Source organism: Rhodnius prolixus, unplaced genomic scaffold (assembly GCF_049639745.1).
Source record: "Rhodnius prolixus isolate KJV_2025 unplaced genomic scaffold, Rpr scaffold_5, whole genome shotgun sequence".
NCBI lineage: Eukaryota > Metazoa > Arthropoda > Insecta > Hemiptera > Reduviidae > Rhodnius > Rhodnius prolixus.
The window spans coordinates 25,641,045-25,668,206 of record NW_027411624.1 but is presented as its reverse complement, the minus strand read 5'-3'; the positions used below and the strand labels follow the sequence as shown (position 1 = coordinate 25,668,206).

Genomic DNA, 27,162 nt, shown 5'->3' with positions numbered 1-27,162 from the left:
TATAATTTGAGGTTTTGGTTAGAAATATGAGCTTGGATTGCCTGGCAACTTTACAGTGTCATCAGTGACTATGATAAAACTTTAATGGATCTCTGTTAAGTGTATTATTAAATTTCACATTTTTAAATTTTGATGAAGAGAAGGCTGTGGGTTGCCAAACTTCGAGAAGTGCTCAAGATCTGAAACTGAGATCTTTATTTGAATAGAAGTTGTCTTTATATTAATCCATGAGTAACGTTATCAACATTAGGAAGAAGAAGAAGAGACCGGTGCAGTTAGAAGGGTGTTGCTGAAGGTGAATTAGTATATGGAAGTGCAGGTGGCTGATATTTAAGAAGGCGACCTTGCTCCACACTATTTACTGGCCGCCACGCATTACCTTGAACTTTTCACTAAGGCATAATTTAGAATTATCAAGTCCTATAATTTCCAAACTGCTGCTCTCATACTATTCTACTTTTAAAAGCTTACAGGCTTTCAGTTCAGGCGATTATCTCTTAATTCTGAAACAGATTTCAATAACAGGATTCCTTTCTACCGTTTCTAACTAGGTAAAAGATCTTGCCAAATTTTAAAAAATTGAGTTCATATCTTTAATATCCGTTTACAGGTCCTAGAATCATAAAAAGTGATTTTTAGAAAATGGTATGTTTGCAAAAATGAGAAATAGCAACTATTTTGATATTCCTATTGGGACCTCTAAAAATTACGTAAAATATTAACGTTTAGTTGATTAACACCTAGACTATGCATTCTAGGATTAAGATATTCCAAAATAAAATCAAGTAACTAAGCAATCAAAATTCATTAACCGAAAATACCACTTCACTAAATGAAATTTTGTCGAAAATGTCTGCAATGATTTCCTTTTGAAACAGTCTTAAGCTCCAGAATGCATTCAATGAATTATATTTTCATTAGTCTCTAAGAATTGCTCTTTTATAACCCCATTTTTTAAGAAATTGCATTATTAAAATCGCAAATTTTTAATGTTTTAACTTAGTTCCACCTTTCCTGTAAGTTCTAGAGTACTATCTTGATTAATTAACTGACTAAGTATGCTCACTGAAAAGAATAGTTTTTTATTACTCTCGTATTTTTTCGTGCTAATTTTTTGACTTCAGAAAAACTCGATTGTAATTATTTATTATTATTATTATTATTAATGTTTAGAGTAACTTTCCGCAACTTCATTTTGTAATGTTTAATTATTCAGACACTGAGAGAAAGACAATTACTGGACATACCTAGTAAAAAAAAAAAAAAAAAAAAAAAAAAACTAAACTGCTCATCAGCAGTTGGATGAAAAAGAACAAGCAAGTACAGGATCAAGTGACGATAAATGATTATCTGATTGTTTTTTAGATGGAACAAAAAATACGATCTGTTGAGGACCAAATAAACAATCGGTAGAATAAGCTAATGAAGAATCTGATCAATATTATTACGATTATCCGGTTAGTCCAAAGGCACCAACCACTGATAAAGAACGGTCATTAACCAATTAAAAGCGAACGTTCAAACAAGTACCAATTACAATCACAGATCTGAATAAAACAGTATGGGAAATAACTCAACTACAATAACAAAAAGACAATCGTTAACTTTTTCAATTAGTATACGACAGACAGAGACACATTCCATAGTACTTTGGTTCAGAAAATTCCAACAGACAAAATGAAAAATTATTATCATGAAAATTACAATAAGCTTTATTATATTATAAAAGTTGCAATGACTATGTACCGTAAGAAGAAGAAAAATAACTTTCAATTTTTCCGGCTATTTATTTCTGCCTTACAAAATACAAAATTATGTAAACAAACAAAATAATACACAATATGTACATTTAATATTATTTCTTTTGGTTAAGTTTGGAAGTAATTTAGGTGCTTACCGAATGGTGGACTGTTTTCTCTCTGAGTCGGTAGTGTTGTCCAGGCTCTGTAGTACGTAGGTTCTCTAGACATTCAAAGTTGTCCTGTCCTTTTATTACGGGTACTTCCATTTCTCTATGGATTATTTCAATTCGCATGAACCAACCAGTGCTCTTTCAACAATATGTACTACATTTTATTTTGGAAAACTTGCAGCTTCTACAATGCAGACTTAGCTCCCATAAGGGGTTAGCATATGTATAGAAGAGTGAAAGCAGTAGTACTTACCAAACTATATTTCAGTTCGTGACCTAAAATTGGGTCACAGTTTTTATTTGGATAGCGAACCTATCATTAAAAAAAAAAAATCTTTTTATACTAGCTTATACTATTATATATCTTTGAGCACATCAGTGTTTATGCATTGCTGCTAAGAACTGATGCATCAATCAATAATTCACATAGCAGAAGATATATAAGTCGAAAAAAAATATAACAAATCACTGAATTTTTTTCAATATGAAGGTACAACAATAATTATTGCAATAAAATGTACAGGTTTGCAGCTCTTTGTGAAGTTCTCAAAAGAACTAAAGATCGAAGGTAACACATTAGTGATTTGATTATTTGAATTAAACAATACTATATTATATTGTTATATTTTCATTGTGATCTAAGTATTTGAAACTCTTTTTGAAGAAAAAATATATTATTTTTCCTCAATAATTGAGGAAAAACAAATATATGCTTGTCACAAATCTTTTTACACAAAATTTTTTTAAAACGCTTCTTTAAATAGCATAGAACTCATTGAAATTGAAGTTACTGTTGAGGAAAATACCAAATTAACACAATTCCGAACAAATCACCGGAATTTTCTGACCAGCTTTTTTAGAAAAGCACTGAAATAAGGTGGTGGTTGTACTAGATTTCCTAGAGCAATTGCATCTAGGGCAACCAATAGCTCATTCAGCCTTTAAAATCTTTCATGCCCAATGTGACTTCTTAAATTTAACTGACATTGAAATCTTATTAAGAATTCAGTTTGATACAACGGAATAAAATTTAAATAAATAATATTTTTGCGAACTAAATAAGTTAGAATTATTTCTAATGATTATTTCACTTTTACAACACTGGCAACAAGTGAAAAGAGTTCATTTTATTTCGAAGGAATTGGGGCGTTGTTTAATTTGCAAATAATAAACTGATTCTTTAATTTAAATAACCTTGAATCTACTACAGAAGAAATATTTAATCAGCGAGGAAAAAGTTTAAGACCTAAATATAAAAAGTAACTTAACAAAAAAGGTCAAGGTTTATTGGGTAGGTCTCAGGAATGTGAAACTCTGGTCTCTTCTTTAAAGCACTTATGGTAATGTAAACTGTGCAAGTTCATTTTTTAATATAATTATTTATTTTCACTTTCCCTTGTAATACTAATAATAATAATTTAAGGCCAGAAGATTTAGGGACAGTAGATTTAAATGCTTTGCTGGATTCTCTTTGGCACTATCGATACAGTAATTACAAATTAAATTTCAATTTATCAAAATACTTTTACGAAGAAAGAAATGCACATTTTAAATTCACATCTAATCAATAAAAACAATATCAGTAAATAACTAATGCAATAAAAGAAAATTTACTCATCCTTTTATAAAATAATTATTGCATTATTTCTTTGAGTGAGAGGATAGATCTTTATTAAGCACTGCATGTCACTATGTCAGGCACGATCGTCCCATTAGCACACTTATTGAACTGCGGCGCGCATTTTGCTTGTCTAACAATTTACATTCGTCTTAGAAAATAATTAAGAGTTTAAAAGTTTTGTTCATTGTCTTCTATGTTACATTGTACAGGTTTATAGTGGTAGTAAATAGCGCACTAGTACAACCGGTGTACATTCCATTTTTATTTTGAAATCCTTGAAAGGAATGAAAACTTGTTTTTAATTGATTGTGTTGATTTTTATTACAAATTAATTCATGATTTCAACTTTAACAAATATCGGTGAGATAAATATTTGGGGTGAAACCTGACACAGGATTTTTTTTAATTATGTAAAGGCGAAGTAATTTTACTATTTATTGCATTAATTAATCCCAAGTGTTTATTATACCTTAATATTATTAGGAGCGCAAAAACATAAGGGACTTGAGCGTCCGGAGGCACTTTTTCCAATCCGGAGAAAATTCACCTCAAATTTTCCCCAAATATCAGTCTGTCGGTCTACGAAATATTTAAGAATTTCACCGACGTTTAACTGATTTGGATTCAACCTTAATGTCTTAACTGGTGCCACATATATTAAATAACTAGCCTTTAGGAAGCGAGGGCTCTGCCAACAAATGATACACAGTCCCTTACACCCTATCCTTCTTATTACACGATGTACAGATGGGTTGCTGTCCCTTCCGTTGGTATATGGATGGCCAGGCACTAAAGCAATAACCACTACTAGAACCTTAAAGTTCTTCGTTCGCAAATCCAATAAGTACCTTATACTTTCCAAATTAATTTCCTCTAATAAAGATCTTATCCTGCCGACGGATCTGACCTCCGTCCAGAGTCACTCAAATTCCTTCACTATAATAATAATCCAGAACTATTTCGCTTCGAAACTGGCTAGGCAGGTTCAGATCCATAAAATGCGGTTGCTAGTTTATCAGCCTCTTGATTAGATCTAGAACACATAATATTTTTTACGATTACTACCTAACATGGAATGAACAATGTTAAGAGTTTCAAACAGAACTTATTATAGAATTTAGAAGCAATTAAATGTACTATAATTTGTACTATACGAACAATCGTTAAGAAAAAAAGCCATGCCTAAAGCAACAAAAATAATTATCAATTAGTTAGAACGTAAACTTATTTTGGTAGTTACGTTCAATTAATAATTCATAATGAATGGATTGTCTAGTGTCTGGATGGTTTGTTTGGACGTACTAGCTGACATTTATTTATAAAGAGGATTAAAACAGTTACATTAATACAAGATATTTTTATCAATTTAGTTCTCTGACTGTTCTGATAATCAGTAATGATACCGACTAATCACTAATAATCAGTTAGTGGTACTGTTAGAACAAAACTATAATTCCATAAAATAATATTTGGAAAACATACATTAATTACAAATATACCAATAATTACAATAAACTGCAATCATTAATCAAAAATAAAATACTTACTATGATTAAAATTAAATAAAATAAAAAGTAGAGCAATAATTACAAATTAAGAGAATAGAGGAACTGTGATCATTAATGTTTGAAGAAAATATTTGAGTTGGCTGATTAATATATTTAAGATATCCAAGTTTGAGAAAAACAATTAACATTGTTTACAGGCGCAATGCAGGAGCGATTTTTTTTTAGAATATGGAGTGTAATGTTTTGGGGAGAATAATGCCAACTATTGTCTGTTATTGTAAAAGTCAAGTGGTACGAGTATAACCTGGACAGTTTATTGTGTTATGTAGTATCTTAGATATGAATAAGATGTTATTGTTAGAACGTCCGCGTTAAAAGGCATTGAGTGAAGTGAATTCCATTAAAAGATCGTAAGGAGTACTATATAAAGGGAACTTCTTCTTTCACTAGAATCGGCAGCGCACTTCAAAGGAAAATCTCTTCTTTCGGTTAGATTAAAAAAAAAGAAAAAGTAAATAAGTGAAAGAAATATGCAGAAGATATTTAACTTTAAAAATATTCAAAATATAATTTAAAAATAAGTGAAGGAAAAAACGCCTGAAGTACCATAGCATGTTGATCTCTTGACGTATACGTAAATAAAGAATAAAATTATTTTTTTTGTTAACTTACTAAAGTAATTTGCCGTCACTATCTTGACGGTGTTCTCTGCAGTGTTGCTCTGACATCGTAGCGAATTTTTTTTTTTGTCCAAAGCAAAAATTTTGATATTTTTGCTGAAATAGATACGTACTGTATGTAATACGTGATATATATTTTTTTTTAATTTTTAAATCTACTGTACGACGGATAGGTAAAATTGTTTATCTTTGTTGGGTAATTGCTTTTAAAAGAACTATTTTTTTTTTTCGAAAAATGTTTGGTAAACTTTTCAGCTTTGGAATTTTACAAGAAGCTGGGGTTCCTTTTTTACTCTCTCGGAATAAATACTCTTAGAAAGAGGTCATCAACATGAACGTTAAATCCGTTTTTAAGGTAACCTTCTCCATCTTTCTGAGAGGGTTAACCCGAAACAGACGGCATTCCGATCCGATTTCTCTATAGAGTCTGGTGATTAATAGAGTTGGAGGAACGTTTTCCCTCTTAGAACACTTTCTAACACTTAATTTAAAGGTTAATTTTGGAATATCTGTGGAATGTTTTACTGGTAAGGAGGCTGGAGATGCTAGAGATTAAATCTGACTGCCGGCTATCTTTTTCCTAAAACTTCACATTTAATCCTTAGATTATCTGGTTCGAGTTGAGAGCGTGACGTGAGTGGAGAGCTTCTACTCTTCCTGTAAAGCCTGGCTAGGTGATAAAACGGAATATTCTGTACCTAGAATTACCTTAAGGGAGTTTCAGCACATTTTAGAAGGTAATGTGATAGAGGAAAAAATGGCATTATTTATGAACAAACACCAGGGAGCCACATTAGAAATTTTAGGTGTTATGATTTGGGCATCCACTCAATCAAAAAATCTAAGCCTATACATGAACAGTTCTAATTGCCTAGAATTTAGACACCACACCCATTCTAAAGTCTAAGTTGTTAAAAGTTTAGTGTATATCATTTAGACAATTTTCCGTTTATCTAATCGCTTATGTACCATGCTGTAAGTGAGAAAAAATAAAACTAGACAAAAAACTATTTAGTGGTTAAATTATTATTTTTTTCTCTTGTAGTTAAACAGAATGGTTTATCTGTATAGTTAGGACCTTGGATGGATTCCTACCTTTCACTATCGTCTACTAGCTAGCCCCTGCAGAGGGTCCCCTGTCTAGCACACTGGCGAGGCTTGCGCAACTATCAATAAATAACATACCAATGTTTACTTGATCTACTTTTTATTTGATTTTTTTTTAATTGATCTTTATTGATACAAAACTGCTTTTTACGAATTCCAGTTTAACAATCCAACTTAATAGATTAAACCTTTGTTCACTTCTATTTTCATTAGCACTTGTTTCAAAGGTTTAGGTGTAGTTTTGTTTTTATTATCACAAACATTAATTTTCAGCAAATATTTTCTCTCACCTGTACAGTTTATAGTAGTTTTCTAAAAGTGAAAAACCTCCTCCTGAATTCTGGCACGAAATACCATTTTCCTTTTCCTTTATTTGCCCACCAGGATAGGATTAAAACATTACGATTTCGTCCTTAGATTTGTTCATGAATCCTGATCTTTATAGCTAACACCTGGACATCATGAATTCAAACGTAACCCTAAGTTATGTAGTTTTAGTCGATTGCAAAAGCAAGTTTTGTTCAAGCTCGGCAACACTCCACCACCCGTTAGACTGAAGAAATAGTTGAAGAACTTGATGAACGCCTTACAAACCCCTCTTAGACCAAACTCATTTCTAGTCGATTAGTTTTTCTGTCACAGCCCTCTTTCTTAGTGGGAGAAAATTAAATATCTTCGTCCAAGCTGTAAGTGGGATAATTTTTATTCTAAACCTAAAGAATGCATTATTAATAATGATCAAGTAAGGGCTGTAATGTACACAGCTCCTTAAATCTAAAAGATCCTCTACAGAAGAGTACTAGTAAAAAGACTTTCTCTGTCCACTGCCGAACATCTATTATGAATAGATGTATTTTTATTTAAAGAAGAAGTTTATTACTTTCACTTAACTCCCCTTAAGAGGAAGTACTGCAATCGTGCAGGTTTGCAACTTTGCCACTTTCCACGAGAGATCTGATTCCACTGATTATGAAAAAAAGGTGTTTTTACAAAGTGGTATTCCTAAACCCAGTACTAGTAGAAGAGTATGTCCGATGAAATACGGATGTTTAATACTATTAAAAATATAATTTAGAACATAGTAATAACAATGATGAAACTTGTCCAACAATTTTCAATTTCTGGTAATTTCTCGGCACTTAATTTATAAATTCTCAGTCGAGCAATTTTACTGTCTTGAATTGGGGGATGCACTATATCCGCTCACTTGTTGCCTTTCTTCCATTGCAGATACTAAAAAGAGCTTCACATCAGCTCTCTGAGCAAAGCCGTTAAGCCTTTTCTTATCCAACTAATTTGAGGCTCCAATTAGCTTCAAAAGCCTGAGTTCTGCCTGATAAACCGAAAATACACTCATCTCTTTTCAATTTCAACTCTCTATTAGTTAAACTTCTCTCTTCATTTTCTAACCTTAATTAAACTTTTTCATCTTTCTTCCTCTAACAGAATCCTGAAATACATAAATTTACAAATTTTGTGGTATCTAGTAAAAGATTAATAACAAATTGCTCAAGGACTTTGATCAAAGGATTGTGTAAATATATATATGTGTTTTTATGTTTGTATGTGTATCTATCTATGTATTATACACATGGAGGAGAGAAAGTAGTGCCACAACACACGGACACATCGTACCTGTTAGCACCAACACAAACACACACACACGTGGACAAGGTCAAATCACTTTTACTAACACCCAATATTTGTGCACCTACGTAATATGCAAGGCTAGTTTTTAAACAAAAAATTATTTATTTGGCACAAAACTATATTTAATATCTACTTTTCTAATATAGACTACGCGATATATAGATTAAATTAATTGCAGGGAAATCACTTTTGATTAAAAAGCTGCGTATAACTCTATTTCTTTCATATTTCATAATAGTTTATGTTTTTTCTCTTGAAATTTTGTTTTTTGTTTTAGCACGCCAACATCAAGGTTGTTAATAGTACAAAAAGCCTTTTTGGTCTACTGCCACTTTTTGCAGGAAATTGTGCGTACCAAAGTGGCTTTTTTTTTATATATACGTGGGTCGTTTAAAAAGTCCGTGCAAAAATAAAAACTACTTAATTTTTTGGGGTGAACCTTTTTTATTTTTCAACATAGTCTCCTTTTAGGCTTATACACTTCGTCCAACGCTTTCCCCTTTCCAGATAGTCGATGAGGATTATTCCTTGCGAATCCCAAAAGATAGTCGCCATAATCTTTCCGGCCGAAGGAACGGTCTTCGCCTTTTTTGGCGCAGATTCCCCCTTGGTAACCCATTGTTTAGATTGTTCTTTGGTCTCAGGAGTGAAGTGATGTATCCATGTTTCATCCACAGTGACGAAACGACGCTTAAAGTCCTGCGGATTCTTCTGGAACAGCTGCAAACCGTCCTTGCAACACCTCACACGATTTCGTTTTTGGTCAAGCGTGAGCAATCGCGGCACCCATCTTGCGGATAGCTTTGTCATGTCCAAATGTTGATGCAAAATATTATGTACCCGTTCATTCGAGATGCCCACAGCACTAGCAATCATCCATCACCATATCATGGATTTTATCAATGATTTCTGGAGTAGTAACCTCAACAGGGCGTCCAGAACGTTCAGCGTCACTTGTGCCCATATGGCCACTCCGAAAATTTTGAAACCACTTATAAACTGTTCTAATCGAAGGTGCAGAGTCACCATAATGTTTATCAAGCTTCTCTTTAGTCTCCTGAGGCGTTTTGCCTTTCATAAAGTAGTGTTTAATCAACACACGAAATTCTTTTTCGTCCATTTTTTGAAAATCACTCGACTTCCTCGATTTAAACGAATGCCAAACACAAAGAAATAGACCGATCTGGCTGAAACTTGGTGTGTGTTCTTCCAAGAGATGCTACTAACTAAACATAACCTCGATACGCGCCAGTGGTGCTATCTCTCTGACTTTGCACGGACTTTTCAAACGACCCTCGTATAACACGAAGGTGTTTGCAATATCGACGTATGCCACTATCAACTTCATTCGATTGTCTAGTATCATTGTATATTTGGTCTAACTTATCTTAATCTATTTTACTATTATGTGTAATTAATTCAATAAAATCCAAACCTGTTTATGTCATCTTCAGCACAGTGTTTTGTGGGTTGACGGATACATTTCCAAGAATGAGTTCTGTTTTCTGCCCGGTTGCTTTATTCTAATTTCCCAATGCATCAAAGTCTGAAAATACTGCACTTCACTGTGCAGTTATTACAGTTAGTGTTACACATTCAAAAAAATTTTTTTTTATATAGGTCTATATTTAATTTTTTGTTTAAATTGATTTTAGGGGGTGTTTTTAGTGCATCACCTATCCTGAAGAGAAAGTTGTGATTAAATCATTAATTCCAAGTATGTATATAGAAAATTTGTACATTGATTTTATGTACTACAATAAAAGAGAGTTCTAGGCGAGTTGATAACTTAATCACCCTGAACTACTATAACAGTAACAGCAAACTTGTTTGTTATTAATAATATAGCAGTTATTTCTGGCACGTTAATTGTTACACTTACAATAAAATAATTTGCTGAACTAATTTAATATCTTTTATTAATAATTCAACTTTATTAATAACTTCGTAATGGTATAAATAACATAAAGCTTAGTGTTATTTGTTAAGTTCTTTTAAACGCAATGTTTTAATTACATTGTCGTTTAGGATTAACTTCCCCAAATATTGGGATGATAAAATAATAGCCATTTCAGTCGTGATACATTTATTCTGCCGAGCTTTCGACCTAGGGACTAGGTCATCTTCAGGGCTAGTTTACAAAGTAATATTTTTACATTACAGGGTTGGTGTGTCTTTTGTCTTGTCTGTACATGGACTGTCCTATGATTGTATCACAACTGAAATGACAATTATGAAGTCCTAATGAAACTATGAATCAGTCACCAAAAAGAATGAACAACAATTCCCCAAATATATGAACAAAGTTTTCAGCGAATAAGCTATAAAAAAATCTAATTATGACGTAAACTATATTATTTAAGTATTTCCTTAATGGCTTAACATTACTACATCTCCTACATCTGAATAGAAACATGAATCCATCCACAGCTTCCATAATTCTAAACTAAAAATTCCAATTATCTAAACTAAAAATTGGACGTAACTTTAGAATAGTTTTCGAAACTGTGTTTGCTGTTCCACGCGACCTAGAGGATGTGTGTGAGACCCTCCAATTAGAGCACTCCTCCAGTCTGTCTATATTTGTAGACTTAAATGCCTGGAGAGGAACTCTAGGGGAAAGCTTAAAGAATTGAGTTTTTCTTTCCTAAAGTGTCGAACTCAGTCATTCAAGTCTTTCTCATCAACAGTACTCAATATTGCTGAGCAGTTTCTTCTTCTTTCTGACAAATTGTTACAGGCTAACCGTTGCCAGGCTTATTCAGGGTTAAAGTTTACTCAGTCTAAGTTTGGCAAAATGTCGTGCATGAGACGACAACTAAACGAATGGAAGACTTTATTTATTCGTTGAGCGCTATATTTAAAATCATTTGTTTTCCATTGAGTTTGTATTACACATAATAGCAATAATAGAAAGTTGTGTGCGAATATTTTCCGATTTAAGATCTTGACACATTATTTTAAGTGTAAAACCCAATAACCACAGAAAGAGAGTGGGAGGAAAATAGATACACATCACACGTCTCGTATACCTTTTAGTCAAATATATCTTAACTAAGGAACTAATAAATTTTAGGCTTAAGAAATGCAACAAGTGTGATATAAGTGTTATCCGGCCAACAAGTGGCAAAACGGCAGTTTGGGTCTTTTTAATGGCGCTGCTGAACACATTGCTCTCTCTCTCCTCTCTCTAGAGATTGTTGTTGACGAAGAAAAAGGAGACATGGTGGAGTTAGCGGAAGGATGAACATTTCCACGGCCTCCTGATGTGAAGGTAAGAACACCCGTTCCTTGTTGGTCCTACTATGTCTTCTGTAGCCCGCCCTGTTTGCTTAGTACTACACTCTCCAAGTTTATTTTCTACTCCGCCAGACAAATTGCTTCTTATTATTGAGGAAATTTATTATCCTAAAAATAAAATGGACGTTATCCGTTTCAATTCTTTTATTAATAATAATTTTGTCACATTACTGGAAATTACAGAAGGTGTGAGGCGAATTGAATTTTTGAAACTGATCTTAAACTTACAAATTTAGTTAAGAAATAGGTAGGTGTGAAGTTTGCAAAAATGATTTTTATATAGCTTTAATTTTCTAACAGCTCTCTTTTTTCTAGTATTTAATATGATTTCATTCGTATCATTATATCATTTGATTTCATGATCACGGCAGGTATTGCAACTTAGGCTGTGCTTTCAAGAATAACTTCTTTATATTAATCAATACATCGAATTCAGTTGCTAGCACTCAGATTTTCTAGGACTTTTTACAGCTCTCTGTCCGGTGATGGAGAGTGTTGTCTGTAACTGTACGGAGGCCGGCAGTGCACTGAAAAAAGCTTCTGGCGTCAATGACCTCAGATGTTGACGCGACTTTAAACAAAATTATAATCAAAACTTTTTCTTTATTAAAAGATAATTTTCATAAAGAGGAATAAAAGATCAAAAATTCATTAATTTAGAAGTAATCTTTTTTCATTCATCTATCTGGGCATCCAGAGAAAAGTAAGTAAAAGAAGAGAAAACAAGAACCAAATTTCAGCAGATTTGAGGGAGATGAGAAGCGGCATGTAGCAAACAATAAATTTTAAGTCAGAAGATAAGGACCTTCAAGCTGAATGGATTCAGGTAAATAAGTTTGCACATTAGTGTAGTCTATAGAAATAGCTGGAAGTGTGTTTAAGTAAATTTTTGGTAGAGTATTTTTATTGTATGTTGAGAACTACCAAGAGCCAGCCAGCTGTGGCACAAGCTACAGTTAAGTTGGTAGAGGATTCATAATGTACTATTCAAGTCACGTGTGACAGGCTCGCTAACAGTTTTCTTCACAACCAGTTTTCTCATAATGGCCGTCAGAAATAGCTCTGCTAAAATGAGAGGATGGCATGCAAGAGTTTGCCTGCCTTTACATACAACTTGTCAAGTGCATATTACAGTCTTTCTAAGTAAGTATTCACTAAAATAATAGTTGTGCGTTTGGTGCATAAAATGGTTCTTTGCTAACGAGGGTAGAATATTGCGAAACGAGTCGAAAACGAGTAAGAGAGCATTTCAGTACTGGTCACAAACACAATTTTTTCCCTGCAGTTCCAAAAAAAAAAAAAAGGTTTAATAAATAATCCTAATCATTAATAAGATTAAATAAGATATTATTTTTATTGTACCCCATGCAATAAAATAATTGTTTAACTTATTCAAAGAGTGTTAACCACGAGTGCACAATTTTTTGAAGTTTTTTTGTACCGTGGTAGCAGTATCCATAAGAAATTTTATATAGCTGTCCTATATATTAATTCGAGCAAATCACGTGGCCAATGGCATTTAAGACGTCTATGAGGATCATCAAGAATTGTTGGGGAAGAAAGGTGACAAATACGAAAGTACAGGTAAGGTGTTGTGAAATTATGTTTACAGCGAATTGAGGTTATATCGACCAGGAAAGTAATATTGAAGACATGAATGGTTCCCGCTGGATACATAGAAGGGAGCATTGTAATTATGCGGAGGATTTTTGATAACAAAGTTTGAATGCTTAGGAGATTAGACCACTTGGCAGAACCACAGAGTCCTATGACATAGATCCGCAGTGGTTTAAGTAAACCAGAGGTCGCCAAAGTGGTCTATATAGACCCTCCAGGAGTCTATTTAACAAAAGTAGGGGGTCGATCTGTGCCAGGAGGTGGAAGGAAAAACAATTTCAAACCCAATATAGCGAACCTTGCAAAGAAACACCAGGCACACCCATCTCATTAATTAAGAAGCAATACTGTAGTTACTTTACTTATTTATAATTACTTATTATTTAATAAATATTAAGATATTTTTCATGATACTATTGTTACCCAATGTAAAGTTACTTTAATAAATATTTAAAATCATAAAATAAATGTACAAACACAGTACCTAATATAGTTTTATTTTAATTAACTGAAAATTACTTTTATTGGGGTTAATTAACTGAAAATTATATAGGAGTTCATGAACAAAAAAGTTTGGCGACTCCTGAAGTAAACTGTTGTACAAGAAACTTTTATTCTCTAATAACAATCATGTTCTGTTGTCTAATTGTCTTTAGAGCTGACTGTATTGTTTGTTCATTTTTTGTCGCTTATGTCGAGTCCATTTTAGTCTTTTATCGATGAATAATAGCCCAAGGTAGAGCATGATTTTTTTGCACAAATTTTGACAAAAAGCCGCACTATTCGATCATTCAAACTTACATAAATAAGCCTCATAAGATCATCAGATTTATTTTAAAAAATTATTAATTACATAAAAAACTTACAACTGTGCTCTTTAACGAGTACAGGAGGTCCTTTACCACTTCCTTTTATGCCCGACTTTAAGTGAATTCCAATATAGGATCATGGGTTGCTGCTCTAGTCTTTCAGGCTAGCTCGGATTATCAGCCACTGATTGCCTTTACAGGAACACCTAGAATTTGGGATATGAGATTACAATCGGTCAGCTAAAAGCTTAAGTGTCTTTTTATTTTAATTTTCATTAAGTTTTCTCCCTTTATTTTGTTGTTTTGATAAAAGTTTAAATGTTCATACTTGTTTTTGTTTTTTTCAATTTATTTTGTAATTTACAATCTGTATACATTGTATACAATCAGTAAATATGATGAACTGGTGCAGGAGGAGAGAACTACCAAGCGGTAGCACTCTGTGTAGGAAGAGGAGAATGTGGGAGGAGAATAAGAGGAGGAGAGAGGAGAGATAGGAGAATAATGGCGTTTAGGTCTTCAGCCTACAAGGAAGTCGCGGGGCCACTGGCGATTCAGTCGGCGAGGAGTATTAAGGATGTCAGAGAAAGCGAGAGACTGTACAAGAGGATTAGAGCTAGTCGAGAGAGTAGTATGGAATTGTTGATATTTAGTCTTGACGAGTTGGTCTATGAAGGAAATGTTGAGGTCGGTGTGAAGAGTGAGGTTAGCCACGTAGAAAGGAGCGTCAACTATCTGTCGGAGTAGTTTTGACTGAAATGTCTGTACAGTCCGTATGTTTGTAGGTTTGGCTGAACCCCACAGCTCTAGTCCGTAAGTCCACATAGGTTTGAGGATAGTGTTGTATATTAAACGTTGGAGTTCTATGGGCAATGTGGAGCGTCGTCCAAGAAGCCTGTAAAGCAATTTCGCACGTTTTGTCATTGCTTGTCTTTTAAGTCTAATGTGTGGGTTCCACGTGAGTCGTTCATACCTAAAATATAAAAGTAAAGTATTGCTTTAATACAATTCATGAATCCATTCATTTTATTTATTTATTTATTCTCAATGCGCTAGAACTTAATTTTTTTTCTTTTGATTTTTGTTTCCATATTTTTGCCTTTCTTTATCATAACATATTAGCCAACTCCTGCAAACGGCAATAAACGATGCAGCTCCTATTATGTAAGACTTTATTATTCTGCACTTTTTACAAAGAAATAAAGATTTATTATTGAAATATCTTACATTTTATCTAAGATTATAATGACCGATATAATAATAATAATAAAATGGTACTAAAAATAATAACTATAATACGCAGGTGCGTTATTAATTAGTCGATTTGGAAGAGTCAATTCAGTGGCGTATACCATACTAAATGATGTTAGTGAAACTAAATGTTTTAGAATTTGGAATTTGAAGACAATGTAAAAGTTAGAACCTTGAGCTGGTAAGTAAGAGAAAGCCGTGCAAGTGATCATATTTGATATATTTCCTGTCATGTAGGTTAGTTTTGCTCAGCCAGGGTCCAATTCATTGTTAATTGTACGGATTAAACATCCCGGACGTTAAAAAGCGTAATATTTCACAGAAGTAGAACGGGAGACCTCGTGTGTTAATAGTTTGCGTCCCACTATTATCTAGCCAACAGAGCGTGACGTATAGTCGTATATTTATTCAATTTTTTCCATAGAGATTACTATTCCCCTAGTTGAATTGGAAGGATAGAGGATCTTCACTAAGATAGATCTATATTTTTAAAAGCATCCTAAAACAAAACAAAAAACTCTATGAATTATTAATGATCTACTAAAATCTGCATACTTCATTATCACGATCTTATCACCTAATAAAATAATTTTATCAATTCTATACATTTATTTCACTAATTACTATTGATACTGAATGTATCACTTCCTATGTCTAAAGTTTTACGTCGCAAAACAAAAAGGACATTCTCAAGCATATTCTGCGTAGTTGTTCTCAACTAGATCAGATCTAAAAATATTTTAAACACTTCGCTCTAAGAACACTCTTCGTCCTTCTAGAGTCCATATTTGGTCAATTTTTAATATGTATTCAACAGCTTATAACTGTTATGAACTGACATGGTGCTAAAAAAAGTAACTATCAATAAATATTTTTCAGTTATAATTCAATTCAATTCATTTATTTATTGCTTGGAAGTACATTAAGTCTTCTAAGCAAGGAGTGCGTTTTAAAGAAAATATATACAATACTCAAATTATCTCATAAAATTAAAAACTAAATAAATATTAAACTTCTAATTAAATAAACCATAAAAACAAACCTTGCTGAGATAACATTTCGGAAGATATAGGAGCTACTTTTTTAGTAATGATACATTACCTTATACATAATTTTCTTTTTTTAAAACATTTGATGGTAAATAGGAATATATTGTTCAGTTGAGATTCAGTTTCAATATTTAACAGGTTAACTAAATTGTCACTGTTGTAATTTAAGATGTATTTTTCAGTTATAAAATGCCCACTATTAAATATTTTACGATCACAAAGAAGAAATACTAATTCTAATTTAATTTTACTAAGAAAATACTAAACTTGCTCATGAAAAGCTAAGAATATTAATTATTAAGGAAGCACTGGAAATACTGGTTGAAAGATTTTTTTTTTTTTACCCGTATAAAATAAGAGCAAATTGATTGTATGATATTCAGGTAACTGGGAATAGCTGTCAGTTAGCTTTAACAGGCCCACTTCCAACTCGTTACGAGACAAATTAAACAATTTAGCTTCCATCTGTATAAATTCTGTTTTTTCATTTAGTTACATAAGAAATCCTGCGTAATTTGTAATTGATGATTGTTTATTGACAATAAAATGGGGAATATTGTAGTTGACATTTAAGTAAATATTGTACGCATTTAGGTCAATCCACATATCAGGAAGCAAATCATCAAAAAAACTGAATAAATATCAAAATTATACAAGCTGTACCATTTAAATTTAAATATTACATTCAAATTAAGTCTTCTTTCAAAATAATAATTGGGTAAAATTCTATTTTCAACTTTTTATTTTAAATAGTACACGATTTAAACTTCTCAACAAACGATAGAAACTTTCATTAAATAATAAACGACTTATCTACACCATGATACTGAAACCTGCCTGGATTTACGGAATGGTACTTTGGGGCTCAGCCAAAACTTCAAATATCTACAGAACTCAATCTTTTCAATAAAAAAAACTTCATTGATTCACAAATGCTCCTTACTTTGTTTCAAAACCCCCGTGTGCATTGTACATTCTGCCCAATCTTATATGGCTGCAAAGCCAACCATTCCAGAAAATGCCTCATCACTTCAACCGCTGGCCTAATGACTTCCTCACTGAAAATGACTCGAATAAATAAAATATAGTTAAATGGAATGTAATCCATCAGTAGAAGATTTATTTCCTACTGTTAGTAATGACAGCATTATGACTTTTACATGCATCATGAGATTGTAAAATAAGGGCATACGCTCCGATATCTTGCCATAAAACATTTAGTTGTTTACCTCAAAATATTTAAGTATATTTGATATATATTAATAAGAAAAAAGAGATTAAAAAAGTATAAATAGTAGAACGGCAGATAAACATTACGTAATAAAGTGAATGTAGTGGTTCGAGGCGCACTCTGTGTCTGGCTTAGAGAACACCTGGTTGCTACCAGTTTAAATACATTCTATTCATGTAATTTGTATTCTAAATGTTCTAGTATTATTCCTTATTATAAAAAGAATAAAAACAACTATAATAGTCGTGCAAAAAACAGTAATGCCAACACTAATAGTAATTGCTGTCTAGTGAGTAATTGGAGAACAGTTATCATTGAACAGAAAAATTGAGGAAAGAAAACAAATTCCAGTGTAGGACGTCTATATGGCCAACTCAAGGACGTTGTCAAAATGCCAACCTCTACTGATGTTATTATTATTACTTTTTTTTTTAAATCTCTCTTAAAAAATGATGAGATGAGTTATGTGTGTCACTGCCGTTCAGTAAAAATATGATACAAAATTTTCTTAATTGAGTTATCTTCCATTTACTTTTTACTTTAAATTGAAAGTAGTTAATTTTTGTTACTTTTCCTTTTCAGGCAGGGCAAGAAAAACATATATGACCACGTGAATTTGTAATTTAATAATTGGACCTGCCAGCGGACCTGACTTCATCCTAGTGATCAAAATTCAGCAACCTTAAGTAAATTCTTAATAAATTCTTTTAGGGAGGATTCTTTTCAAACATTTATTAAATGTATTCAGATGTTCCTACATATTCACAACTCGAAAATATAATAGAAATGAAACAGTTTTTTTTTAATGAGATATAAAACCGAATACCTCATCAAGTTTTATATGTCCGGCAAAACTTTAATTTTTACGATATTTAGTTCTCTCTCCTTTTCAAGAATATTATGTAAAGCAAATGGCTGAGTAAGATTTATTGTGGTTCCCTTAGCAAACGTAGTCTGTACAGATGTGAATCGGATTGTGTCACGTTAATTAGTTATTGTTTGAAGGCACGCTAAACCAAAAAATATTGGGACTGATCAATTACTTTTGCTGGCCCAGATGTCGCTGAAAGAAAGTGCAGAAAAAAGCAACTTAATGTTAGAGTATTCATGTTACTAGGCTGACTCCAGTTATTCTTAAGGTAGGATCGCCATCCGTACATGCAGGGGACTTTCTTGGTGTCTAATAATAATATCCTGGAAACAAAGAATTTTTACCAGTTTTTTAATGTGTCTCGGATATCTCTCATCATGCTTAGTACTCGATTTGTTGAGTATAAGCCTTCAAAACTGGACTCTCTCTTTTCGGCAAGGATTTGTGCCCTGATCAATGACAGATACATTACAGCAGTGTGCTACTTTACAGATCAACGTGGAAATGACACTCCATCAGCTTCTCACCAACACCTGTACCGAAACATTTTGCAAATTAAAAAACAAAAATTCTTAGCAAACAAGAGTTCAAAATGAAAAAGAAGAAATTTAATGTACTATTTCTAAAACGCCTTACTTAAAAAGTTATGTGAGAAATAATTTTGAAGTAGTTTTTAAAAATAAAAATCCTTCGCAATATGCTATTTAGTTTTGATATCACATAATTAATGAAATTAGTATTTATATTATATATATAAACTTTCCCTTACCCTTAAAAAGATAGTATTGTAATCGTGAAGATATTCCATTTTAATTTTTTTAAAAAACAAGCAATGACGAAACGTGCGAAACTGCTCTACATACTACTTGGACGACGCTCCAAATTACCCATTGAACTCAAACGATTACTGTACTATCCTCAAACCTATGGTGGACTTACGGACTAAAGCTGTGGGGTTCAGCCAAACCAACAAACGTAAGGACTGTACAAACATTTCAATTAAAACTCCTCCGACAGATAGCTGACGCACCTTTCTACGGTGACTAACCTCACTCTTCACCACGACCTCAACATTCCCTTCATAGACCGACACGCCAAGACGAAATATCAAAAATTCCATACTGCTCTCTTTACTTGCTCAAATCCTCTTGTACAGTCACTCGCCTCCTCTGACAAACAATACTCCTCAACGACTGAATCGCCAGTGGCCCGCGACTTCCTCGCAGTCTGAAGAACTAAACGCCTTTACTCTCCTATCACTCCTCTCTCCTCCTCACATTCTCCTCTCTCCTATAGAGAGTTCTACCGCTGGGTAGCTTCTCTCCTTCTGCTCTTCCCGCACCAGTTCATCTTTTTTTTTTTACAACCTATTCACTTATTGTATATACTAATGCAGATTGTAAATTACAAAATAAATTAAAAAAAAAAAGTTTTTAAAAATAGAAAATTTAAACTTAACATAATTGTGCTAAAATAAAGTGCTGTAAATTTTGTTTTAAACATTTTCAACAGAGAATTCGATTCAGGGCACTCCTTGGCGAGGGATGCAGGTTGAATTTTCTTCTTAAGTATCTGTTTAAACCAAAATAAGGACCGATCACCTATTAAATTTAATAAGAATGAAATATGAAACCAATTTAATGAGCAATAAAATTGAATAACACTGAAAATACAGTAAATGTATAAGCTGAGAATTTGATTAGTAAGAATCAATAAAACAAAAGTTCAAGTAGCACGGTGTTTTTCTTCAATTTATTACAGAAAATAAGGCATCAATTGGGTTTACAAATTTTAAGGTTTTGGGTACTGATTAATGATGTACTTTAATAGTTTTGCAATAGACAACTCTTATTTACCAGTTGAGCAGGAATGATTATACGTTACTCTCAATTACTCTTTGTCAACGCCTTGATTCTATACATTTATTTCATGCATAAGTGGATATTATTGAACAATTTTATGTACAAACGCAGAAGCGTATAGGTAAAATAAATACGCAATTATAGTTATGTAAGCAGATATATAAGTATGGATGCATACACCTGCAAAAAAAAAAAAAAGTCTACTGGTGAAGGGAGCTATGATGTAGATGATAGTGGGATGACGATGTTGATCAGAAAGAAGGAGGCACAAAAACACGTTTCACGAAAGACGTAATACGACAAGAAGAAGAGGTCTGGCAACGTTGTGTACAATGTGCCGTTTTACCCAACCAATTCTCCCTAACTTGTCATTCTCTCTCTCTTTAAACCTTTTCAAATTCCACTTTCACTCGATCTAGCTCGAGTGGTAGAGTGCCGCGAGCCAACCTTCGCTACATCTTGTACGGTAATCAATCAATGTGCTTGCATTATCCTTACTAACAGGGAACTTTTAATTACGCCACTAGATTAGATAAATCTTAATTTTTTGTATTTACTTGTTTTGCCATGTCATTCCATTTACTAATCAAGAACAAAAGAAAGTCTAAATCACTTCCTAGATTTAAGGTACAGGCAATTTCAGTTCCAAAATATTTTACTTTCTTTTCAATATATTTATATATCTTAAAATTGTGAGAATTAGGTGCTACTAACGCTTTAACGCCACTGATTCTAAGGGTGCCTTCAAAATCGTCACTCATAAGTATCACATTAAACGTCCTATAATTCTACAAAAAATTGTAAAGTTTTTACCTTTAATTTCAAAATTTCCAAGAAATGCATAAATCCAACATCACGTAGTAATCTGTCCTTTGGATACTAAGTTCACTTCTTACTTACTTATCATATTATGCATACCACAATTATGCAGCACGTATTTGCGTCAACCATTTGCATCTCCCTGTGCTCCATCCCTCAAGACTGAACTGTAAAAAGAAAACACAATAAACTCCTTCCAACATTAAGTTTTTTACAAAAGAAAAAAAAAAAGATAACAAAAACAACAGAACAAGAACATTTTCTAAAAATGCAGTTTTTGCTCATTTTCAGCAACTTATTTATCAAAATCTATTGAACCTGAGTTGTTACAAAAAAAAAAATTACAGTTATAAAAGAGGATTTGTGCTATATTTTAAAGAAAATTTGAGAATTTTATCTTTTATAGAAAAAGAGAACAAAATTGTCAAAGTTGGGTGTTTTTTTAACGTTACGTTTTTTCGTGTACTTTTTGATAATCAACCCTTATACAAGTGTCCTACCGGACAGTTTTAATATGCACTCTCCTAATTCAGATAACATTATGACACATTTTTTTACAAAAAGCAAAAACATATTATGCTAAAAATAATAATAATAAATGATAATAATAGTGCATTTATTAAGAAATAGAATACATTATTCAGAATTGATAAACATAAATCAGTAGCACTTATCAGCATGGATAGAATCCGTCTGCCGAGGTTATTAATTATGCTAAGAATTAAAACTAATTAAATTTTATACTCCTTTACAAATTTAATTATATGCTAAAGTAACTTTTGTTTAGCTTTTTATTGATGTGTTGTGGTATGTTCATGTTCTATAACTACATAAATTATACTATAATTGCTGTAAACAATATGTAAATAAATACTTATTTGTAAAAATAATGGAATAAATCCCTTATTTTTATATTACTTAATATTTTTATTATTATTTTAAATTACTAAAACTTCCAAACTACTAATACTTCCAAAAATATTTCACACTACGGTAATAATATACACTTTTAAGAAACAAATATAATGATCTGATTTTGGGGAATATTGAGGGGAGGTCAATAAATTCCAAACAAATCTCTTTCTTCAAATACAAACGTTTCGGTAAATAATTATCAGGGTATTGTAAAATTTGTGGAAACAATTTATTTTGTCATTATATAAATGGTTGGTTGTCATTTATTTAAATTATTAAGGCTTTGAAAGTGGCACTAAGACAGTCAGTGGACTATTTTTTAGAAAAAAAAAAATACATTTTCTTTTAAAATTAACATCAGGACTCGCAATTTACCTTCATACAAAAAAGCTGTCTATAACAAAGGATAAATGTTAGCCAAATTTTAATTTTTGTTGAGGAATACTTAAATTCTAAATATGTAAAAAAAAAAAATAGAATAAATATTTTTTTTTTAACTTACTCTTACCTCTCATAATTTGATTCATAAGACGAAGAAAAATGAATTCCAGGTCTTCATCTTTTCCGAAGGCAATTTTAGTTTTAATTTGGACACCACTACTGTTAAGGGCGACCTGTGAAGACATACATTAAAGGTAATTAGATTTAGTACATTAAAAGTACGGGATTTAAAGAAAACTTTCGAGCATCTAGTAAAAGAAACTCATCTTCAAACTATTTTTTTTTTTTTAAGCATCAATTAATCCACTAAAAATATCATTAAGCAATTAAATGTGACTCCGAACAATATCTGAAATTAAATGTGTTTGAAAATTAAGCTGATGGTAAAGGTAAAAGATTGTCCCTCAGAAAATTCCTTCAGTGCTCACTTGTGACACATTGCACCTGAATTCAGCATATTAAATCCAATTGTCTCGGTTTATTAAACCGTTAAACCGAACTTTATTGTGTTACAATACTTTTCAATATAAAATGCACAAATCTTGATTTGAGTTTGAAGAGTGACATTGCATTACTTTCTTCAAACTAGTACATTTGAGTAATACTTCCATTAGTGCACTTTATAATTGAAAATTTTTGATTTTACAATTCTATCGCTCGTTCGTTTTAGTTTAATTTACGTTTAAACACACCTGCACTTAATTTGATATTTGTGTACTGATGTGATTTTTTTTATATAGTCGGTCTCACAAGAAAATAATATTCCACTCACAGGTTGTGAGGCAATCACTCTTTTGTAAGCGTTGTTAGATAGGGTGTAAGTGAACCGACATTCTCAGGAAAACGACCTTAGACGTGATGCTAACAGGTCTGTTTTTCCAAAGGTAAGTATTTGTTAAGTAAGCATGTAAAGTAAGGTTTAAAAATAGAATGGTGCACATATCGTATTTCTTACAATAATCGACTGCATTGGCTTCGATATCAGTATTATCAGTAAGAGAATTTGATAATGTATAAGCGCTAAAGATTTCCTACAAGTTTTGAGTTTTCCCAACCGAAGTTTCAGTCCTACTCGTTTCTTGAGTAACCAGTATTTAAGTATTTCTATTTAAGTCCACTGTTTAAGTATGTAGTAAGTTATGTACCTCAGTAATTTAGCACTGATTTAATATTCGAACAATGAACCAACTATTTGTAACAAAATTATCTCTCTTTTCTAAATAGTACTGATTCCTTTTTTGTTTTTTTATAACCGACACATCAGTCCATGATGATATATGGACTCTTTAGAAGTATTGTCAAAGATCCAGTAATCAATTTTGTCAAAAAAGTTCATAATCTACAGTCATATCAATCTTCAAGAAATTAAACTACAAGCTTCGCACTGTTTCAGTCCCCTGTTGGGGCTCAAATCTGAACTTGTGGAATAGATTGATTTTCAAGCCCTTTTCAAAATAGGTACAATAGAGTTCAAAGCATAAAATAATCGATAATTAAGTAATTACTTTATTTACACATGACTGTGGGATTCTCTAAGAGAAATAGTGGAGACGGGGATTATGGTCCTAATCCGAGGTATCACATATCGGTAAGCATAGAAAGCTAGCCAGTCTTTGTAAGCCGCAAAACTTAGTGCTGCTGATTATTAGACAAGGATAATAAAATCTAGTGATGCAATTTTCAACCTAGTGACTAGGCTACTAAGGCTGGACTATCAATGGGTAATATACAAATAATACCAGATTTTCGAAATCTCAGAAACAAAGCTTATTAAGTAATAAGAACATTTATATAATAAAAAATTGTATTTACCAAATATTGACGTTGAAAAATAATTATTATATTATTTATTACTACTCCTTAGATAATAAGGGTATTCCATCATCTGATTAATTATTTTGTTCTTATTACATTACACTCAGACAATATAGTCGAACTTCTAACAACTGCTAAGAGGAGAAATCATTGAACAGAATCTGCAATGATTTTATCGCGTAGAATAAAAACTGATGCGTCTTCACAAAACATCGCCGAATTAAAAAAATCAACTTAATTTTATTGGACAAGTTGTACAATAAAAATATGGCGTCTTTAAGTTATACAAAATCTGTAACAATGCCACTTAATACGATTAAAATGGAAATAACTAAAATAATCAATTATACTAAAATAATTTCCTTAAAAAAATAAATTTTTACGATTATACAATTTTTGAACTTTTTTATCCCAATGAATTTATATTTACTTTTATTTTAAAGCAAATTGGCTTAACGATTGTTTAAAAAAAATTAATAAATTATATTAAAAAGATATTTCAATCAGCATTCCGCCCAACTTATATTAACGTTATTAAATTATTTTTTATGAAAATTATTTTTATGAAAGGATCTTCCGTTAGTTGCAGCCCTGCTATATTCAGTCTTTCTCGGGGATGTCGACTTGAATTGGAATTCTATGTGTAGGTATAAACTAATTTAATATTTTTAAGGAAATTTAAACAAAATTCAAGAAATTTAATAATAAGTAATTCAAAGGACTTCCAACTCCAAAAGTATATCATATTTGTTTATGTTAAATCAATAGTAAATTTTAAATTAATAATCAAAATGAGGGTACTGAAAATTCTCAAGGATAATCCAAATTCAATATGGCTGTCAATTTATTGAAAAATATATTTTAATCTTTTCACAATTAAAATAATGAAATCCAATTGATAGTTAACTACTTCTTTTCAAAAATCACTTTAAATTTATTGTTTGATAATGTATTTTAAAATGCTTGATGGGAATTTTTTAAGTTATAAACTCAAGAGAGTGAGTTATTGATTATAAATTTTAAAGGCGGTTTTCAATTATAATACAAAGATCTTAATTAGGTATCTTCTTCCATGCTTAAATTCCTACAAAAATTCAAATTATTTTGGTGTACCGAGATAATTCACTAATTTGGAGAGGTTCATTATTCAGAGCAAAATTAATAAGAGTCGTACCTACTTGTTTACAAATTAAGTAATCTTGACTTCTAAGATAAAACATTGTGCTTTTTTTTAAAAAAATTCACTTCAAGTTTCACTGAAAAATTATATATTATTGAAGACACTTAGTAATGGAATATTTAGCTTCAGTTTCTCCTTTCTGATAATTTTGAATCACTAAAAACATATTTTCATTGTTCAAAAAATCCCAGCGAAGAAGCTCAAAAAGCACACTCAACTGCTAAAATTGCAATAGATAATAGGAAATAGTAATAATAATAATCTTTTTTTCAAATTCCTTTAAAACCTAATCTTCGACTTGTTGAATTTGTCTTCTGTATTGTATTGTCTTCTTTAAACTCCTATATTTCCAATTAGAAAACATGGTTGAAATATAATTATTTTTAATTTCAGATCGTGCTTTGCAGTGTCAGATTAAAATCGAGTGTTTGTGCTTGCGACCAGGGTCAGTCAGGAGGTATAAAATCCTGTAAAAGGTGCACGCTGAAATCTGAAACAAAAGGTAAGAAGACTTGAAACCAATTTAAGCTTAAAATTACAAATGTTTTCTATTTTCTTTTAGAACTGATCACTTATTATTGAGTAATATAATTGATACTAAAGGTTATCATTGAATGTTTGTCAATTAGCAAATTTATACAGAAAATCTTATTGTCTAACAATTAAGTTATGTAATTTACCAATAACTTGGAGCAACAAAGATGAATATCACATATTCACAAGATTATAATCACAAATGTTTCAAATCACAAATCACATTCTGTTGATAACCTAACAGCCAGCCAGCCATTATAGAAAGTGTAAGATTTGGCACCATCCCCACTATTCCGTTAGTCACGTTTGGAAATTAATTAGAAAATGAAATGTTGAATTTCTTCTAGGGATTAGCAATTATTCTAGGAAATTAGCAAATGGGAGAGGAGATAGCCCCCTTTTATGTAAGGCCCCTTCCTAAATTGTTATTACTAATTACCCTGTAAATCTTGGCCCGATTTTGATAAAATTTGGTAGGATGAATTTGGTTAGGGCTCCCCTACGTAACATTAAAGCGGCAATCAGCTCTTACACTTGTTAAGGGGAAGTACAGCAATCGTTTCAAATTATCGACACGTGAACCGATTTTCATGAATGAAGTGTCATTCGAATTTTGATTGGGTCCCATCAGATACATAAATGACTGCAACTTGTGAACATAATTTTTCATTTAAAAGAACTACTTTGCTAGGTGGATTTTTTTTTATTAAGATTTCTGTCATTAGTGTCTTTATTTGTTCAAACAGCAATCGCTACGAGATTAGTATTAGTTATGGTTTATCTAGGTACTAAATATAGGGTAATATTGTTTAGGTGTGCTAACTGTTTACAAATTCGAACACATTCAAACTTTCTACTAGTATTCAAAGTGTTTAAGTTGTTTGATGAGTTATGTTATGCTGTCAAACATTAATTCACTTTCCGTTCCAATGCGAATATTAAGAAAAGTGAGTGTGATTATAAAATTAAAGAGTAATTTAAAGTATAAAC

The 27,162-nt window shown here is 31.8% G+C and overlaps 1 protein-coding gene and 1 long non-coding RNA gene across 5 annotated transcripts in view; one reads left to right on the top strand and one right to left on the bottom strand.

Annotated features, from left to right (window-relative positions):
- Nucleotides 1-990: 990 nt before the first annotated feature.
- On the bottom strand, nucleotides 991-26,627 carry LOC141458906 (uncharacterized). 4 transcript variants are annotated; one of them, XR_012461267.1, is made up of 10 exons: nucleotides 26,319-26,627; nucleotides 24,456-26,128; nucleotides 22,711-22,816; nucleotides 21,282-21,454; nucleotides 18,951-19,139; nucleotides 17,448-17,562; nucleotides 14,262-14,410; nucleotides 9,914-10,043; nucleotides 5,714-8,278; nucleotides 991-4,566 (listed from the first exon to the last, which is right to left on the bottom strand). It is a non-coding gene; the product is annotated as an uncharacterized lncRNA (long non-coding RNA). The 4 variants fall into 4 exon arrangements; XR_012461268.1 differs by lacking the exon at nucleotides 17,448-17,562 and having other exon boundaries at nucleotides 1,001-2,188; nucleotides 4,382-4,566; nucleotides 26,319-26,626; XR_012461266.1 differs by lacking the exon at nucleotides 17,448-17,562 and having other exon boundaries at nucleotides 993-4,566; nucleotides 26,319-26,626.
- The window catches only part of LOC141458896 (terminal nucleotidyltransferase 5C), a 409,659-nt gene continuing 408,528 nt past the window's right edge, over nucleotides 26,032-27,162 (top strand). Inside the window, exon 1 of the mRNA XM_074137463.1 lies at nucleotides 26,032-26,140. The gene's annotated coding sequence lies outside the window, so the exon portion shown is untranslated. The remainder of the gene's footprint in view (nucleotides 26,141-27,162) is intronic.